This window comes from Corvus brachyrhynchos, unplaced genomic scaffold, assembly GCF_000691975.1.
Source record: "Corvus brachyrhynchos isolate BGI_N302 unplaced genomic scaffold, ASM69197v1 scaffold1, whole genome shotgun sequence".
NCBI classification, from domain to species: domain Eukaryota; kingdom Metazoa; phylum Chordata; class Aves; order Passeriformes; family Corvidae; genus Corvus; species Corvus brachyrhynchos.
In genome coordinates, this window is record NW_008237222.1 from 4,484,391 (window position 1) to 4,505,634 (window position 21,244).

At 41.0% G+C, this 21,244-nt stretch overlaps 1 protein-coding gene across 2 annotated transcripts in view; it reads right to left on the reverse strand.

Annotated features, from left to right (window-relative positions):
- FBLN5 (fibulin 5) overlaps positions 1-21,244 on the reverse strand; it is a 50,739-nt gene that overhangs the window by 22,165 nt on the left and 7,330 nt on the right. The window lies entirely within an intron of this gene.

The following is a 21,244-nucleotide window of genomic DNA, read 5'->3' on the forward strand; positions in this document are numbered from 1 at the left end:
AAGAGTGTGTCTGACCCAGCGTAACTGGTGTCACAGTCTTCACCATGGACAGAAATACTGCAATGAGTTGTCATCTGAGCCCCAAAGTAACATCTAATCAGCTGGAGAGCAGAAGAGTTATTAAAGGGGAGCATGCTAGTAAGAAATCCTAGAAACTCTACTGTCCAAGATGTTAATAATTTGTGATAGTCGATGATCTCAGCATCAGTGCCATGAAAGCATCAGATGCTGTCACCCATCACTGATAATTCAAGGATGGTTTTCATTATACTTGAACCTACTTTTAGTACCTTTCATCACCAAGATCCCTAGAAAATATTGCCTACATCCAAACAAGTCTAGTCTTTAATAACAGCTACTGTTACTGGATGCCTCATGTGATTTTGGCTCGATGACTCAGAATGTGGCAACAAAGAAGAATTGCTGTGAGGTGGACTAGGAAGGAAATACAAATTAGATCTGTCCTCAGTGAAGACAGACTAAAGTATGTGGTGGTTACTGTGCAGGTCAAGGAGCCAGCACAGATCTCTGCCATAGTCCAGCCTCCCTCACTGTCTAACATCTAAAACTCTTCAGAACAGGGTTTAGGTACAAAACCTGTTCACAGTGAGTCCATTTTTATTTAATGCCTTCCAATCCTAATACAAATCAAACTGGACTACAAAACCCTGCAATATCCCACTTGGTGATAAATACCAGTGCACCTGGATTTTAATGAGGAAATTCAAGATTAAGGAATTAAAGGACAAGCCTATGACCACTTAACAAAACAAAACCAAGAGCAGGTCACAGACCTTTCTGTCTTGTAGTCTTTCATGTACAACCTGCCCCACTTTTTCAGAAATTTTGTGCAGACTCAACATTGGCTAGTGAGATCTAAAATAAAAGATTAACCATCTTCTGAAAGCATTATGTTCTACTAGAGGGACTTGGAAGCATCAGAGGCTCTTTCAGCTAAATTCTATGGTACTCAGAATGTTGCTGCTCTACCCTAACGGTGCATGGAACCTCAGAGATTCCAGCAGTTACTGCAGCAGAAAGAGAACTATTGATGTAGTCAGTAGCAAATTAAGAGTCATCTGGCTTTCACACCTCTTCTTACCCTTACAGACAGGACCGCGAGTGTTGCTGTGAAATTACATATGAAAAAAATGAAGATGTTAAAGGTTGTCATACCTAAAAATTTTGAACAAATTCACATTTTCTCAAATTACTACTCACTCTGTGTGACTCCTTTGAGGGACCAGTTGTTCAGCACTTTATAAGCACACTAGAGAACCAAGGCAGGGTAGGATGGATCACTGTTCAAAACTTCTCTTGCCAAGGAGTGCTTGGCCAGAGCTGGCTCTAGTTGTTTCAGCTCTTGATTATCCCGCTGTACGCTATTAAATTAGTGGTCATGTACATTCTCTCACCCGTCCTTCCAGTTGTTGTATTCGCTTCTCTTATCCATCTTTCCAGTTGCTGTGTCTGCATTACTGCTCCCACAGCTAGTTCCAAAGGCAGAAGTTAGGGCAGGAGTCCAGACAAATTAAAATCTGACTTGAAGTGGGAACGATTCACTGTGTTACTTCCCAGATGAATACCGAGAGCAACAACATGGCCCATCCAGACCACTGCTCTCTGCCTCCTAAGAAATACCACCTACAATGAACAGAGCCTCATGGCTCCAAGCCATAAGTTTTAAAGATCTCTGGGTTACTGACAGCATGGGAGAATAGGTAGATGGCATCTCCATATCTGTTTGTAAGGAAACGTGCTGCAAGAGCCTAAGCCTGAATACTTCAAAATTAACCACATCCTCTCTCGTAGATCACCATGTTTGCCTTAAAAAAATTATGGCTGTGGTGGGTTGGTTTAGCAACTCTGGGGTGTGATGTTGTCTTTACTCAACATTTAAACAAGAGGTGAGGTGGCTGGGGCAATGGAATTTCATTTGGGGATTGCAAGGGTGGAGAAAGTTGGGGTTTTTTGTATTTCTGGCTGACTGCCTTTTGTAGGATGTGATGTGCTGATGCTTTGTTTTTATTGGTACAGATTGTATTTTTAATTGATGGCAGGATGCCTGGTGACTGGATAGATATCATTTACAATGTCAAAATAAATAAATGAACTAATTGTGTTTAGCATGCAAATTACTGGCTTTGTGTTTTATTATCTGTAAAAGCTAGTATTAATGGACATTAGTGGATTCCTTAGAATTTAGCCACATCATAGAACAATGAATGAAATTTTTAATTCACTGCTCATAAATTAAAGAAAAAAAAAATTTAAAAGCCATGCATACACAAAAGTGGGTCAGGATATTAATATAGTCAGAAAGGAAAGCTAGATGTGAAACTGCAGCAGAACACCACATCTCACTGGGGAGGCTAATTCTTATCAGGAGATCTTTTTTTGTACTGACTCACGTCCACCAAGAATGCAGGACTGAGACCACTCTTATTTGTATCAATAATACTGTGAGAAATCACAGCATAAAAAGAAAACCAACACTCTAATCCATTGAATTAAGACCAGACATATTCAGTACTTCTCAAACCAAAGAGGCTAAAACTAGGAGTTCAAAAATATCAAGAGAGAATCATAAATGTGGAATTCTGAGGATCTGGTTTTGGCCCACTGTTTTCCACATTTGTGGTAAAATCCACAGGATCACAAGCTGGTGGAGTTAAGAACTAAAATGTCAAATGAAGTCTGATATGAAAATATTTTGCTAGGTATGGTGGGCACATTTGAAAGTGCTTTTCAAGACAGACAAATGCAAGGTCATATATCAAGAGTAAAAAATGTAGGTCAAAAAAATAACTCTGGGGTTGTTACAGATAATCACTTGAAAATGAACTTTTCTTGTCATCATGTTGCTGAAAAGACAAGCATAAACATGAGAACACTGAGTAGACACAGGAAATTGTTCTTACCACTGTATATTGCATCAATGCGATAATTACTGAAATACATTTCTAGTGTCAACCTTCAAAAACTGATATGCAAAGAGATACCAAGAGATTCCAAAGAGTTATTCCAAGCCATGAAAATTTATCTTTGAGCAAGATAATACTCCATTTAGTAATCTGTTTCAGATAAGGTTCAAGGTATATTTGCCTGTGATTTGTAAACCTCTTCATGGAAACTGTGTTCTTATCTAGAGATGGTCACTAAAACTAAAGAAATGAAATTCAGTGTCTAGAAGACAAATTCAAAATAAAAATAAGACACACACTTTAGTAGTGCTACTGATTAAGCATCTGAAAACTGATTTTTAGTGAGAGAAATTGTACCCCTAATGTTTGTAGTAACTTCTGAAATATGTGGAAAACACAGAAAACGTTAATAACATTTCCCTGCTAGAAGATGTTAAGTCATCAGCCTAAATATGTTGAGCATGCCAACCACCTTCCTTTCAGTACACACAGAGTGATTGCTACTTTATGGAGGATGAATCAAGTAAAAGAGGAAGAATCCAAGTTATTACCACAGACAATTTGTTGAATCAAAGAGCCTCAAGAGGACTAAACTGTAGGTTAGAGGATGTGGTCATGCAGGAAGTAGTAGAGTTTTCTAAGTAACTTTGTGAGGTGGATAACCAGGGGAAGAAGCCAGCAGGCAACAGGAGACGGAGCAGAGGTGTTTAGGATCTGGAATCACCTGCCTTCTGGAAGGTGTGGTTCAAAAACTGTAAGCAAAGACACTGCCTTTCTTCTCCTCAGAAAAAAAAGGATTGTGCATAAACAGGACTTTGTGCATTAAAGCATACAGGCAGAAACCAAGTCCTTAACATCACCTCATCAGTTCAGAGACTTTTCTGAGCCCTTCAGGCAGGAAAAGATTTTCTTGACAAAAAGCTACTTTTAAAGGAAAAAAAAGTCTTGGTCCTTATGAGCATGTGGTTACATACCAAATGACAGAGTAAATGCATAGAGTGGAAAGTTTACCAAAGACGTTCCATCCCAAAATGATTTGCACCTGCCACAACAGGAACAGGGGCACTATTGTCCTTGTTCAGTCCAGCCACTGGTGTTGAAAGTGGTGGGATGTGTGACTGTGCTTATCCCTCCACAGGCATGGTCTGTGCTCAGGGCACTGTGACCGTTCCACTCCCTCCATGGCAGATTTCCTGGCTGGCTGACAACAGAATAACAGCATTAGTAGAGAGCTGTCATGGAAGGATGTGGGCTTATCATCTCTGAGCTAGAACCATGCTCTTGGAGACTTTGACAATTAGAAGTGAAACTTTGCTTGGACTCTGTGATGAAGAGGGAAGCCAATGTGGACAGCAGATTTCCAAGACAATATGCTTTTGGCAATGTGTGCTGTTTCACAGATGGACTGTTACATTTTGTTCTCTTTGGAACATATTTAGCATGCATGACTTCCTTTCTTAAGTAATGAATGCTGATAATCATGCTACAAATTTCTGTGGGTCACAGTAGTAGCTATGGCTGTGTTTCCTTCTTTTGATCAGCCATTGACAAAAGTAGGTATTTTTTGCCATCGTGATTATTTGAGAGCCAGTAGCACCATGGGGTTCAACACAGTAATACTGAAGATTAATTTGACAGTTGTGAGAGCACAGGTCGTGCAGATTGGAAAATGTTTGCCATGGAAAATCTTCTTCCCTCTTTTACAAGGAGATGTGTGTGATTTTGGGGCCCTACATCTTTATTTTATTCTGTCTGTGTTTTAGTCCCACTGTTTTACTGTCACAACCCCAGGAGCTAATCCTGCTCTTAAGATGCAACATTCTGGAAGAGAGGCTCAAAGCTGACAGCTTGTTCCAGAATCTCTGTCTGCTCAAACACTAAAGCTCGTTCAGTCATTTATAACCCTCAGGGCTCCATTTTAAAATAATACAAAGATTGGATGTCTGTTTTTTATAGGCATAATTGCAGGCCAGGACTAAACATCCGAGCTCAGTAACATGGTTATCAGTTCCAAGATTACTTGGAACAGAGCACTTTCCCCAAATTTCTCCCCCACTCCTTATTTGGACACTGAAAAGTAATTTCCTCAGTAGTAGATTTTTACTCAGTGAAATCACATGTTTTCTCAAAACTTTTTTTTTCTCAATATAATTACATTTGATAAGAAAAGGGAAGAAATAACAATGCCACATTCCTAAAGTGCAGACTGAAGCCAAATTCAAACTGCTGCTGTGTGGGGTCAGTGTTTTTTCCAAGGACAACTGACCCTGCTGAGCTTGGACACCGTCCAAGATCAACTCCCTAAACACCTGTTTAATTGCATATTTCACTCTCTGAGGACTGGCCATTGATTGCTGAATTAATTCTCTATCTGCATCCCATATGCATTAGGTTACTGATTGATGGCTAACCAAGGATTAAAGTGGTTTTTTTCACACAAAGGGTCAGTCTGGAAATGGACACTAAATAAGTGTGAGGCATGAATCTGTAATTCTGCTCCCTCTGCCTGGTATGAAAATTGCTCAACATGTGTCACAGGTTCTATGTCTCCTGCCAGCTATCTGAGCCTTTCCTTAGCAAGCACAGTTTTCACATTACTCAAAGATGATAAACAACAGCTAAACTGTGAAGGACTTTGCTCTTTGAGTGCAGCTCTAGTGCTGCTTTTGTGGCTGAGATTTACAGGACAGCCATGTAGAGAAGTGCACAGCAAGAGGACTAAAGGGCCAGCAGCCTCTCCCCTCTCTGCTCAGAACAGACCTGTGTGTGGTTCACACACTTGGCATCACCTGCAGACCACAGATCCTCACTCCCACACATTCACAGGGTTCCCTGTTGGTACAAGATCCCAGCCACTTGTGTGGACTGTTCCTGGTGTCCCATGAGAGCTTTTGCACAAATGCACATTAGTCAGTATGCTAATTCTGAGATCAAAAATAAGACACCCTACTAATTTCAACTAAGAGCTTTGGTTAAACATAGAAACTCCATGGACTGGAACATAACTGTATTCTCTGGATTCATGATTTCCTGCTGCAGGTTCTGCACATCTTATGAAGTACATGATCAGTGCATGGGATTTGGGAATCTCAGCTATTTCCCTGCTGCACTTATTCTATTTCAAGTAGCTGCAGTATAGCAGAACGGGAGTGACCCAAGTACCCTGCTGAAGTGAGGTAGATGTGTTACTATTCCACTGATGACACTGAACCTGCTGAATTAGGAGATACAAAGAAATTTTTGCTCAACATGGTTTTATCTTCATCATCAGGAAGCATATTTTTCAGCTGAATAAATGAAGTGTTATTGTGGTTTCTCAAAATTATCTATTTTATATGACCACATGCTACACTGTGATCTGCTGGTAGGGTGGTAAGAGGAGCCAGTGAGCTTTTATTGAGAATACTCCCAGCTGATGGGAGGTTATCTAAGTAGCACTTTCTATTGTAATGGAAACAAAAAATATGCAGTCAGAGCCAGGAAATGCACACTCAGAAATAAGAAAAAAGATCCTTACAATCATCCCTTTGCTGCATGATATGAAATAGTCTCATGCAAGAATCTGTAGAGAAGGCTTATAAAATTTTACAGAAGAGGAGTAGAAGCATTAACAGTGATGAACAGAATTTTCTATGGCTGAATTGTATTTTTCTACAAATCTATGGGTTAGTTAAAAAAGACCCTGAAAGAAAGAATATATCAAAAATATAGACATTTAAAGCATTATTTATAAAGCTTTTGAACATGTCAGTGAAATGCTATTGGCTTCTCCTCCAACAAATTTTTTCAAAGACTTTTCTGTTAGGGTACAGAACATGAGAGAACTAAAAGCAGAGAGCTGCTATTCCCACTTTTGTTCCCTGGGGAGCTTTGAGAAATCTCAAGCACAAATAGTCCAGCCAGCTGGTTTAGCCAATTGGTGGTCAGTTTACATTTCCTCTAATAAGTGAACTTCTTGACCGTACATTTTAACTGAGTCATTAAGAGCTCCTTTTCCAAGTGTTTTGGCAGGCTAGAGAGGTCTGGGACTGTGAATAAACCACAATAACTAGTAAAGAAGAGAACAGTCCGACTTTTAATACGGCAGAAGAAATTGATCCAAATGGATCCAGAAAGTGAAAACAAAGGGATACAAATATCCACCTGCAGGTTATAACAGAAACTTTTATTGGAAGGGCTGCTTCTTCCATTAAAATGCAGCCACTTTGGATATGCAGCATCAAGCATGTTGTGAAAACAACTGAAAATACAAGAGAGATTCTAGGTGAGCAATATGTACATACCCATAGAGATAATTCAGTATGAATGCTGTAGTCACTCTCACAGGGTAACTTGAAATCTTCAATATACATGAAAAAAAGACAACAAGAGATCTCTATCATGGGAAACTGGAATAGCAATATGAGATTTGTCACTAACTGATCTCTCACAAAAGCTTCAGCAATAATCACCAGCATCTCATTCAGTAAAGGACCGGATTCAAAGAATCTAAAGTATCCAAAGAAGCTTGGCTTGAGCATACAAGGAGGCACCAGCTGGAGGTGGCATGGCTGTAGATTGCCTCATGTCACTTGAAACTGCGTGAGTCAAACACACATACAATGGGCACTTTGACTTTCTCCAGGAGGCTAACACGTAAATCCCTCAACCTAGCATTAAAACCAGGGAAAAGAGCCTGGCTTGCAGAATGTGTGTCTGGAAGCTCATATAGTGAAGTAGAAACGATTATCAAATGTAGGATTTTTAATCAGTTTTTCAGTGAAATGAATCTTCTGTTTCATGGAGAGAAAATTCAGTCAAGACATCCAGATCAATACTTCTGTTTTATGCCAGGATCAATACAGAGGAAGAAGATCTGCCCTTATCTCAATTGATTTATTGATTTACAGGTGGGGGCCAGGACTCCTGCAAATGTTATGTAACTTTTATTAGAAATTTTCTTTAATGCAGTTTCAGCCTCACATCTTGTCCTGCCTGGGAGTTTTGCAACCATCTAGAACCTGTCATGGTCCTGCTCAAAACTGGAAGTTCTTGGGGCTAAACAAAACATAACTTTCTGCCTCTATAGGCTCAGTGTATCTCCTTTGAGATCTTGCTATATCAGAATGTCACAAATCTGGAAATCTTCTGTGTTCATTTAGGCCCTACAGGTAACTGAATGGGGTTATGGAGAGAAAGAGGGAAAAGCCCTTTGAGTTGAAACACCTCTTTTTTCAGGGAGCCATGAACTGAGAGTAAGGAGAGCAGGAAAAACTGCCAGTAGACATCCACATCACACACTAATTGGAACAAAGTAAACCTCCCATAACCACGCAGTTTTCATTTATCCAGGATAGTTTGCAACCCACTTGGCTGGCGGCAATTTTTGGAACATTGCAAGAAAATGTGGTTCAAGCATTATAAAGCAGTGAATGCCAGATCTGAGTTAAAGCCAGTTATTTGAGCAGGGGTTATAGGCATTTTCCTATGATCACCACCACTGAAATAAATAAATAGATGGCTTGCTATGTATACACTCAGAGGGGAATGTTGCCCAACATTCATAGCTCTTTGCTATTAACAGTAATGAGGACACAGCTGTCTGAGCCTGGAAGCCAGTATTTGCAGAGATTTTTCTTCTCCACTGGCTTTCTTCCACTACCCATTCTTTGCTTATAAAAGAGCCCAAAAGGTCCTAACATTTATACAAGAATTACCTTGGCTTTGTGGCACTTTTGAGATTGTTATAAAGCATGCTGACACATGGACGGATTTGAAACTTCGATGAAATATGAAAAACAATTTTCTCGCCTGATAAGGTCCCCAATGCCCTTAGTGCCAAGCATAACAATCTCTTTAGTCAATCATGACAGCTCCTGGAGCAGTTGGCAAGAGTTGCAGCCATGGGCAGAGATCTGAAGGTTCCCTTCTTATAAAGGCCTTCTAATTCTCACTGCCTGCAGACCCTGGGGTTGTGATGTGAGTTTTGAGTCACATGTAACTGGTAACAGAGCCTCCAAAGCAAATATAAAAGCACCCCACTCCATTCAAAGATCTTACAGCACTTTAAAATCAGTGCTAAAACTCATAGTCTATGTGAAAAAGAGAATATCTCATTTCATGGGGGCCTTCAATATATCAAAGGCTAGAGCAGTATCAGACACAGGCTACTGCACTTCAGGCACTGCAGTTTCAGAACCATTGCACAAGGCATGTTAAAGTTGACTTCTGTAAGTCATCTGGTCCCAGCCTCCACTCAAAGCAGGGACAATTCAGTCCGGCTGCTCAGGGCCTTTTCCAGTTGAGGTTTGAATTTCTCCAAGGGTACAACCTTTAGCAACAAAGTTTTTGAACCTCTGTTCCAGTGTTTGACCACCTTCACTGTGATAACATTTCTCCTTATAACTAATAAGAATTTCCCGTGTTGCAACTTTTACCTGTTCCTGTCCACATGCATTTTGAGATGGATCTGGCTTCATCTGCTCTACACACTCACATTAGACAGTGGAAGGCAGCAAGCAGTACAGTTTCCTCATAAACCTCATGTTCTTAAGGCAGGGTAAATCCACTTCTCTCAACCTCTCCTTGTATGACATGTGCTGCCACCCTCTAACCACCACAGCAGTCCTTTGCTGCATATCCTTCAGTGTGCCCAGGTCTTTTTTATGCCAGGAAACCAGAAGGACTGGGAGAATTGGGTGCCTGTGAAGGCAACAGAAATTGACTGCACTTTGAATTCTCCCTTGGAGGTATTTAAGAGAAAGTACTTAAAATGTGAATCTCTGCTTACTTTAGTAGCAACTCTTGAGGTGAGTGAACTATTTCACTGGATGCTGTACAAACCCAGAACCAGATTGCACTACTCACACCTACACTCACACTTTTGTCCCCAGATCGTTAAGGTAAGCCTACCTTTCTTATACCAGAACTCAGAAATTCCTGACTAGCGCTACAAGCTGAAAACCCGGCTGGCCATAGGACCAGTGTCACAGGCAGTCCCACCAGCTCTCACATTATCCATGAAAGCTCAGAAAGACACATTGTCACACTGAGCATTCCCAAGCCAAATGGTTCATTTCCAAGTAGCCTGGCCTGAAAAAAACCCCACGTTCTCTTTAGGTAATTAAAAAAAGAAAAGTAAATAAATAAACAGAAGAGACAATGTTCCCAACCAGCAGGAACATTTAATCTCTGTGATTATTCCTGGAGCAAACTCCTGCTTTTGCTCTCTAGAAGGCACATCCCAGTGAATTTTCCATCATGTGGGCCTGCTGTAGTGGAAAGTTAATTTACTTTTTTTTCTTTATCATAGTACTTTCTTTTATTAGCCCCTTATTGCCACAAGGTCTCGGGTCATACTGAGTCACACAAGGGACCATTTTAGAAGGCACAGTCTCCAGGACAGGAGCAGGCCTAGAAAATTCTTAGCATGATTAGCATTCTACAATTCACAGTCTTTCTAGTCATCTCCAATCAGATACTGCAGACAGTGCTTAGTTCAGCATTTCATGTCCCTCCCTGGTCAAAGGGAATGAACCATGGACGGATCACGTATTTCTGAAATAGTTTCATGTCCCAAGCTTCTACATGTCAGCTTGAGGTTTTTGTAGAGCAGCATGTGATGGTATTTTGTATCTTTAGATGATATATGTCACTTACCAGCTCCAGAATGCATGTGACCAGCTGGGCCATTAATGGATATACTGCAAATTGTCAGCTGCTCATTACCTTTAGAGGTATTCTCTAGTCTGTGTAGGACACACCTGTGCCATAGTTCTCTGGACTTAAATCTGTATTTGGGCTTACTGCCTGAGGAACATGGAGATAAACTTTTTACTTCTTTCAATTAAATTCATGGGCAATGTTTGAAGTCTTATGTATAGCCCTGTAAAGTTCTCTTATACCACTTTCATCTAGGACTAGTTAAACCTCTTGAAAATGTTAATGAGAACAAATTTTGTCCCAAAATGCAATGTACCACCTGAAAAACATAATACAGGTTTTACAGAACTGTATCTTCAAACAGCACTGATTTAGTGGGGGAGAGCACCTCCTTTCTAAAGCTGGCATGCTACAGTCTTTTGGGATGAGTGCATGAAATCAACTGATAGTTGTAAATGCACAGTTCTGGGCTACTCCATCACAAAGTCAGTGTGCTTTTAATTAAAATAATTTCAATCTGCTTCTGAAATAAAGCTCCAGATGCAGTGCTTAGTGATTTGCTGGCAATGAGTGTTGTATATATTGCTGCAGTCTACCTCTGGAGAACATGAGCATGGTCCAAGGCTGGTCCAGCCTGTGCCGGGTTTGGGATTCCCCACAGGGTTTGCAATAGCAGGAAATTAGCAGCATGCTATAGCTTTCAGATCGCATCTCCTCTCCCTGGCCTGGTTCCTGCTCCAGGATTAAGGAGTGGCAGTCTGGCAAACGGACTCTGCACTGCTCCAAGATTCCTCCTTCGGAAAGGGGATGTCAGGCTACCCGTTTAAGCTATCTCAGCTTTGTGTTGCTCAGCCACAGTGACAATAAATGTTATTTAAAGGGTGGAGGCTCTTACCCATGCTATGAACTTTTCTCTGCAGTGTTAGATAAAGTATGCTGTTTTATTTTGTGCCTCTGTGCACACTGGAAGCTGGAAATATATCAAAGGACTCAAAAGTACAGCAACTTACACCTGACAACATCTATCCCACCCCCAACTTGTGTGAGACTCTTTCTTGCTAAAAATTGTTCCAGGCAGCTTTTAAATGATTCTACTGTTACATTTTGTACTATTCCTCCACTACAACATACCTAGTGTGTTCTTGTATAACCTGATACACTGCAGTGCCATAAAGGGCTTTACTATGTTCAGTCTAAAAGTAATTTTCCTTCCTTTCAGCAAATTATACCCTATTCAGCAATAATCATTCTTTTGTACCACCCACCATACAAACTTCTGCTTCTCTGTTATTTACAGTTCCAATTACTGTCATCTTACCCTAGGTTTTAAAATACACTTCACTCTTTTAATCAAAGTCAGCCTCAATAATGCCCCCAACTTGCTGCTGCTCTATACTGAGATTTCCATAAACTTATCTACATTTATCTGGTAGTAAAGTACTTACACTTAATGTCAGTAGGTTGGAGCCATTCTCAACAGAACACGCTGAAGTACTATTTGCTCTCTGTTCTGGAATGAGACATCTTAGTAACACTGCCAGAAGCTGCCTAAAGCTACATTGCTTTTGACATCACTGCCTTCTATTGATCATCTTCCACCAGATGACCATGTATTAGGTTATCTTTTCACCTACTGCTGGGTTCCAGTCCCTTAATTTCCTGACCACAATTGTAGCTTTCCTAGACTTCTGTATTACTGTTTATACAATCTTCCCCTTCAGTGTTACCTGCAGATATGTTTGTCGTACCACAAAAAAAAAAAAAAAAAAAAAAAAAAAAAAAAAAAAAAAAAAAAAAAAAAAAAAAAAAAAAAAAAAAAAAAAAAAAAAGGAAAAGAAAATTAGAAAATAAAAACAAGCTCAAAATATTATAACGAAGCAGACATTAAAATTATTTTGTGGAAAAAACAAAAGGAAACCCAAACCAAACAACACAGTCTCAAACCAAGCAGTAGATTGTGGATTCTTTCAGACCCTGCAAATTTATGGTGTATTCCTCTCCCTCTCCTCCTAGGCTCTCCCTGTTTAGCTGAAGCGCTTCTTTTATTTTCAGTGTCTGAATGCTTCATGAATACAAACAGATTTATTCTCACTGTAGTGGCCTGTTACTGATGTAGAGCTAATCCACAGAAAAAACAAGAAAAATTTTCCAGACAGACTTATGAGTTTGTATGTTCAAACTTGCAGATGCTCAAGAGCACCTGCAACCATGAGTTACAGTTCAAAGAAGAGAAGGTTTCGCTGGTGTTAAAACTGAAGATGGATTTCAGCACATCTTGTCATCCCCAATGGGCAGCACATCCCAGCTAAGAAGCAGAATGCTGAAACAACTGCCCTGAAAAGAGCTGGTTGTAACTCACATTTATCTTCTAGTAGCTTTATTTTCTCTGAAAAATTCTCTAATGTCACTGAAGTAGTAAAATGGGAAGGCAGGGTACTAGCAGATGAAGGGGTCAGAGCATGTTAAACTCCACACAGCATCAGGTGGCTCTTCTATTTCTGTGTGGCAGGTCTGTCATGGGTCTGGTGTTTTAGGGACAAGACAAAGGAGCATTGCCAGCATGTTATCACTGCCTATAGAGTCTGGCAAAACATATGGTCCATTTGGCTGATTTATACTGGCAAAGAAGAGAATTCATATTTTCTATATATTTTGGCTTAACATCTATATTGTGACATATAACCATGGCCAATTTAAGGCTGGAACCCAATGAAAAGAAACAAGACTGACCCAAAAAATATAAGGGAGAGGCCAAGAAAAACAGTGAGTTTTAAGTCATTGAGAACACTGCCATCTCTAGGCATTGTGGGTGATGCAAATACATGTAAAAATTAACATAGGCCTGAGCAGAGTGCTGGTGCTATGAAGGGCACTGAAAATAAATCAGCCTTCCAGGTGAGGAGAGACTATCACGTACTAAACTCTGCACGTTATGGCACAGGAAGGTAGAGAAAGTGTCACTCACATGAAAATGAGAGAAAAACAAGCCTGACAGATTGGGGAAGGGTACTCATGACACCTGTCAATTTTCCAGCACTATTAAGGGACTTCATTTTCTTTTAAGCCTTGGAATTGTCTAGTTGGTGGGACTGTCTTGCATGACAGCTATTCCATAAGGGAAAGCTCATGAAATCTACTCCAAAGCAGACAGAGCTAATCAGTACATAGTGGCTTTAACTGATTTGGCACTGCTGAAATCCCTGGAAGTAAGACATAATAAAGGCAAGGCAGCAACAAAGCCCCACGTATCAAACCACTGTTAGCAGGGAGTCCAAGGAATCATTCAGAGATTAATGGCAGGGGTGGCAGCTCTGCCCTGGCCAGCACATGCCAGAGGATATGGCAGGCTGGGCACGATTACTGCTCCTCTGAATTGAGTCAGATATAACCTCCTGCCAACTAACTCTTGGTGACAGCTGAAGTCTGTGTATTGTCTGGCTCAGAGCCCAGTGACCAATAACCCCCAGTTCAGAGACCAAACATAACTGAGGCCATTAAACCAGAGTATCAGTTAAGCCTCTTTTCCTTGCATACCCTTTCCCTCTGTAGTCTACAAATCTCAAGGGAGATGGGATTCTTTGGTTCTTGCCACCTTGTATACCAAAGTATCATACATTTCCAAGAAAGAGGGAAAATTGAAACACATCATGAAATAGAGAGGTCCAAGTCTAGAGAGATTTTAACCTTCCTGTGTCTGTACTGTAGCCTACACATCTAACAAGACATGGACACTGTCCCTTCTGTGCTTATGCCCCTTCTCTGTGCACAAACCCATTATGTTTTGTAACATGACCCGTTCTCATTCAGCTGTCCCCCTCAGTATGCCACTGTGCTTCCCTCCTGGCTCACAGCTCAGTAAAAAAGAAACTAGAAAACTCTTAATCACTCCCATCACAGCAGATGCAAACTTCCACAGAATCAGTTTAGCTCAAGGTAAAGTTGAAAGCAAATTCAAACACTCCCGGTGGTCACAGTTTTTAATCATAAGATGATGATCTGACCATCTGTCTATTCTGACCTCAAAATGTCAAGGAATGTCACAAAATCTAGGAAATCCTTATTGTGGTATCAGTATTTTAGCAGGAGAAAAATGTTACCTGACTCTCTGACCATAAGATACTTATGGTTAGGTTTAAGACAGCTTAACTTAAACCTAATAAATTCACTGCAAGAACTTCTGCTTTAAGATCTTCACCAAAGTCAGTACGGACTGTAATCATGGGTCTAAGTGTTTTTGTCTCCAGCTGTTGCCCAGCTACCTACCCAGTATGACTGTAGTTCATTCAAGTTCAGTTGTGGCTATACTGTAGTTGTATTTATTCTGTTTTTACTTCTCACACCATGACACATAAATACAGTCAGTGAGTGGTGCTTGAAAGGCACTGACACGCAGAATGATGGGCACCTACTGTTACACTTTGCCATACTCAGAAGCCTGCTATTTTTCATTCCAGTGCACAGAGTGCCCATTTTCTTAATAACATGTCAGCATTCTTGGCTTGCATGTTATATTTCTTGGTTCGATTCTATCAATTACTTTGTTAGTAGTAGAAGTTTCACAAATAAATGAAGCACTCGCCTGTGCTTTAACCACCAGACTGTACTCCTCCCACACTGCACTTACGGAGGAATGAAAGCAGGAACAAGCCAAGCCACAGAAAGCTCAGTTTACCTTGCTACAGATTGATACATACAGCAGCTTTTTCTATCAAGCTGACTTCTCTACCACAAATAGATTAACTTTAGTGAAAAACAGCATTTCCACCCTCATTTCCCATGGTAAGCGGGATAGGATACCTTTACTGATGGTCAAATTTCTGTAGGAATGACTCTACTGATGAACCCTACTCTAGCGGCTGGATGAGTCTTGCCTTTCCTCAGCCCCAGCCCATCCTCTGTGCTGGTGCAATGGTTTCCTGAGGCAGGAAGGAGCTCTGAGTGTTTTCAGATGTACCTTTTAACCCATGATTATTTTATAGTCAACTTGTGATTACCTTTATGAAGATTGCTTATATGGGATTGTGAATAGAACAGGCCATCCGATCAGAAGCACAGAGGCTAGATCTAGAAGATTTTAATTATGTTTGTCTGGAGCTGTACAATGGGGGTTTATCCAATGGAACAGGACTATGTTAAGTATGCCTGTACTCCAGGATGTTAATGATCCTTCTTTCATTACTCTCCTGGCATATGGTCTTGTACCTTAATGTATATAGTTTGTATTTTCCACATGTTTATTTTAGCTGGCTTGTCTAGTCTCATTACGTTAAATAATCAAGGATAAACCATCTTGAATTGTGCTAAAACATGAAACAAGTACAGCATAAGTAGAAGATAATTGAAAAACTGCAGGATTGAATAGCTGCTGAAAGCTTTTGTAGCACAGATATTCCTGAAGCACGTTGGAGATATGGGTAAAGGCCTTGGACTTCCCCTCTCCTCCGATCCATGCAGAAATATAGACAAAAGTGGTCCCTGAATTCCAGCCAGGCTAGTGCACTGCTGTTGTGGCTTAGGAATGGTACTCTCCAATTTAGTTCTCCCACAAAAAAACCCACAAGCTGCTCCTCCTCCCCCACTCCTACTGGAGGCACGAAAGGCATCATAGGTTGAGATAAGAAAAATTTACTGGAAACAGCAATGAGATAAGAAATGAACAGTAACAGCAACAATATTAATGATAAAAGTGTACAAAAGAGAGAGTGATTCACATGCAAAAATGCTCACTGCAGCCTTCAGCAATAAACCACCCTGGATGAATTTTCTCAGGTGGAAGGAACTCCTTCTCCCTGGAAGACCAAATCCCTCTGCCTGCCCCTGGCAACGACATGAGGGGCTACAGAATAACCTCCAGGTCCTGGCCATACTCCCTCCTGGCTACTGCAAAAAATGAACCCCATCCTGGCTGGAATCAGGACAACTGGGGAAATAACTGAGTTCCACATGTGTCACCTTGAGCTTCACTGTTGTAGGATTATTAAACTGAACCTTTCTATCCTGTCTGTGTATCTTTACATGATACTTGTCTGGAAGTCACCTCAACACCTGTCATCCCCTTGTGAAATTTTCCTTGGTATAATCCTGAGAATGAATTATTATTTCATTTTAGCCCCAAAATACCCAGCACAGAATCATAGAATCACTTGGGCTGGAAAAGATCTCTGAGACCATCAAGTCCAACCTTTGACTACATTGTCCCCTAGACTATGTCCAGGTGTTTCTCGAACACTTCCAGTGATGGTGACTCCAGGAATGGCACACTTATCTATGGCAAAGCCAGGAACTGAACACAAACTCCTCCAAACCAAGCCTTAGCCACCAACGATAACCTCTTGAGATGCTTCAGAGGCAACTTTTCTGTTGCTATGGCAGGATGAGGTCTCAATTCATGTTTCCTCATACAAAGCCCATCAGGAAAACCATACTACGAGTAAAGGTTACATATCATGGCCCTTAATTTAATCAGGAGCTGTCAACATTTACATATACTTTCAGAAGTCTGAGCTCAGCCTCTTGCAGAACCTGTTCTCATGCAATCTTTAGTTCTTTTTCTGGTTAATTTGGACATGATGGCAGTCATTCCCTAACGGGGATCATGCATAGCCTTCAGGAACTGGCCCTCTGGAACAGCAAAAGAGATTGTCTGACAGACAAGAGGAAAAGGGAAAGACAGAGAGCTGAACAAAATAGGGTTAAAAAAGGCAATGGCAGGAGTGGACTTCATTTGTTTTTCCTTTGTACAAACTCTAAGGCATAATATCCTTGCTGCATTTCCCTACTTTTCTTCCTCCTGTTTCTATATGCCCAGAGAGGTCACTAGGAAAGTCATTAGGAGGAGGCAGCCTGGCTTGGTGGCTAAGCCATTGGATAAGGAACTCTGGGCTCTATCCCAGCACAGCCATGAGCCTGATGCAAGACCTGGGCACTTCCTTTCATTTCTCTGTCTCTTAATTTCCCTCTCCTTTCCCCACACAGGCACATCTGGTTCCTTCATTTTGCTTGAAAACTCATCTAGACATAGGCTGCTCTTAATGAGGTTGTGCACAAGGCAGGGCAGTACAATTGCAGGCTTGGATGTGGGTTTTAGGTATGCTTGTAATATAAACGATCTAAAACCCATCTGTGCAAAGGTAATCTTTTGAAGGAAGGAGTTTCACTCCACAAATGTAGGACTGGGGACCCATAGGTGGGGAATGTAGGAGGTCCTGACAATCTTTGAGAAATGAGGAAAGCTGAAGCAATGACTACTGCACAAATGGGGCATGAAAAACAACTCTCTCTTATACTTGGAGAAAGCATCCTTCCATTCCCTTTTTCTTTTTAATTTTTGCTTTAAAAATAACAATTATGCTGGGTATTTTTTATAATCACTTCCTCTGTCCTCCTCCCTTCTCTTTGTCTCTAGGTCATACTCATCTTGCCTTATGCTTGTACTTTTCCTAACATCTACCTCTCTGTCTTTGAGGTCTGCTTTCTCTGATCTCTATTCAACCCTCTCCAACCCCATCATCTCCCCACATTGTGAGTTTGCATTAATTGGAGGGAAAGCAATAATAAGAGCCAACCCACTACTGTTCTTTCCACAATGCCCAGAAGGATCTGTGTTTGAGGCATGTTTTGAAGATCATTGTAAATCAGGAAACAGCAAGGTGGAGTGAAAGGAAACTGGAAAGAGCTCTCAGCTTATGAATGTATAATGCAAGAACACAGGCCCTCACTCCAGTAAACTGGAGCCAACAGTTACTAGACCAAGTTCCTTGGGCAAAAAGTCATTATTATGACTAACCCCTTCTGTATTTATAGAGAAGTAATGTTAGAAGACTAACAGTTCAAACAGTGCTCTTGCACTAGATGTTCTTTGCTTTTTTTCTGTATGTGGTCTTTTATTCCAGCATTAATTGTGGTTATAAATCATTCCCAACCTGCTTTGGAATGATTTACAAAAACTTCGTGCTGTTGAAAACACAGAACACTTACACATACAAAATACAAAGCACTCAACAACTCCAGGGGTAAGAAATACCATGTATTAGGAATTAAACCCACAGAAGACTTGAGAAGTAATTATCATTAAACGCTTTCTCTGTCTGCTACCACAAATGGCTATGGGTACTTCTGCAGCCCACAGAGGACACTGGAGTGGGCAGAGTCGTCACTGACAGGTGTCTTTGACAGGCACTTGAGCCAGGAAAGTCCTTTCACAAAGGACAAAATCTGGAGATGAAAGAGTCTTGGCAAGACTGAGTGGTGACCAGGATAGGGAAGGATTGTGGACACCTAACCACTGCCTATGACCAGGCCAGAAAGGATGAGGCCAAAAAGCTTGTAAGGGAGAAGAATGGATTATTTTTTTTGCTGCGTTGAAACATAGCAGCCCCATGAGAGGAAATGTTATGTGAACAACCAGGGGTGCACGTTCCCTTGAGAGCCAAGGAATGTGGGGCCTCGGCAAGCAGGCCAGGTGCCAGATGGGGACAGAGCGACCTTCTTGCAGCCTCCCTGCATTTTGTGGAGAGGTAGAAAAAAGCAAAAGAAGGATCTTGTTAGAACTCTGTCCTGGGTTGCAGTGTATTCTATTACCATCCTCATGAGCTGTTGAAATCAGGTGGGGCAGTGTTTCCTTGCCTCCTCCCCCCAGACTATCTTTCTGTTAATTGCCCATCATTGTCCTGCCACCTGACTCAGAGATAACTCCCTCCGGACTATCTTCTGTTAATGAGCCTAATCAACACTTGGCCTCATGACTCATTACCCCATTGTGAGATGCTCCACCCAGAGGGAGGAACTAAGCATCCCATCATGGATATAATCTGGGACTCTGAACACCAGAGACAACCCTTTCCACTGGATTTCCAGAGGACAGGAGCTACACAGCCACCACTGGACTTTCTGAGGAAGAGCAGACCTTTTTACTACAGGATCACTGCTTCAGAGGACTGCAGCCACCATTCTACCAGACTGCTACCACCACCCTGCCTAACAGGGTGTCAGGTTGTACCTTGACTCTGTCAGTTTGAACCAGTGTTTTCTTTTACTTTTTTATCTTTTCTTTAATTCCCATTAACTTGTTATTCTGACTTGGTGCCTCCCACTGGTTTGTTTTCAAACTAGTACAAATTCACACAGCTTTCAGATCAAATTCTTGTCCTGTTTCACTTTGGAAGTCTCTTGAACAACCTCAGTGCTTCAAAGTGGAGGCTGCAAATCTCCCAATCTCCCAGAAAAGGTTCCTGTATTTAATAAGCTGTTTTGACTGAAATTCAAGGCAAAAGTAAAGATTTCTGTTGTCCTAGCAGTAAAATGTGACTATGATCTATAACCTGATATCTGACCAGACAAAAATGTGTACTCTGTTAAAATCTGCAGATTGCTCAGACACAATTTCATGAGAATAACTCTGGTTCCCCTGCAGTCAGTAGCAGAAAATCTCATCATCTCTAATGGAAATACCTGTGACTAATTTCATTTGGAAAGAAGGTGCTGGAGGGTAGTGTCTGAACACCAACATAGCAAACCTGTAAGTTACATAGTGGCTCAGCTACTGGGCAAAATAACTTCTAGTTCACTCTTTTCTACCATTCCACCACAAAATTAGCCCTTGAAGTGCTTTGTATCCTAAGAGCATGCTGAAGATGGACAAGGAGGTAAGCACAGAGCAACTGAAAAACCATTAACATGAGTGATGCTTATATTTGGCTTATAGATGCCATGATTCCTTGGTTCAGACTTTCTTGAATGACCTAGGTAAAATTTTGGTTGTTCCTGAGGACCCTGTCAAGGTTCCCTGGTGTTTTGCCTCCAAGGACTTCAAGCATGGAACTGCACATAACCCTGATAACTGCTCCAGGAATCCTGGAAATGGGATCAGGCCTTTCTACCATCACCACAGTGAGACATGGACCGAATCACTCCCTTTGGTGACCACACTTTCCATCCTGGGCACACAGATACAAAAGGTACACAGATACAACAATAAATACTGCATCAAGACAGTGAATGTCTTCAGAGAATTTCACTAAGTAAAGAATGAAATCTAACCCCAGCAGAGACCCCTGACAGGTCTTGTTTTCTTTTAGTTTTGTTTTTCTTCCTTTAGCACATCATCTGCCCAAATTCAAATCTGATGTGGACTTTCAAAAACTGCTCCCAGCTTGCTGTGGTACTCAAATGGCAGCCTGTCCTTTCCCATGCATTCTTATTAATGTTTCTCATCACCAAACTTTCTTTACAATTAAATCCCACATATTTGAAAAGTAAAATGACAGAAGCGAACGGCCCTGACTGAAAAAAGTATTAGTCCTCCCATTTCCGCCAGCATGGATAGGAACAAATGTGCCCTTTGGAGGCTGGAAAGTTCACTGTAAAAGTTTCCTAAATCTACCTGTTTTGATTATTCTGGTTTGCATGGAGCAGACCAGACCATATAATTCAGAGGTTTCATTTCCACTTTCATTTCAGCACTTCTTCTCTACTAACGACCCCATTTCCTGAATCATCTAGAGCAAAGTGAGCAAAATGAAAACACTCCTGGAAATCTACAAAGCAGTAGATAAAGTAACAGGTTGATCAATTTGCTAAGATGAAAAAGACTAGAGGCAATTTTCAAAGGACCAGATAGTAAAAATGCTTATTTTTACAGCAAACTTTCCAGTTTTCCCAGGATTTAAAAACTCCTCAAA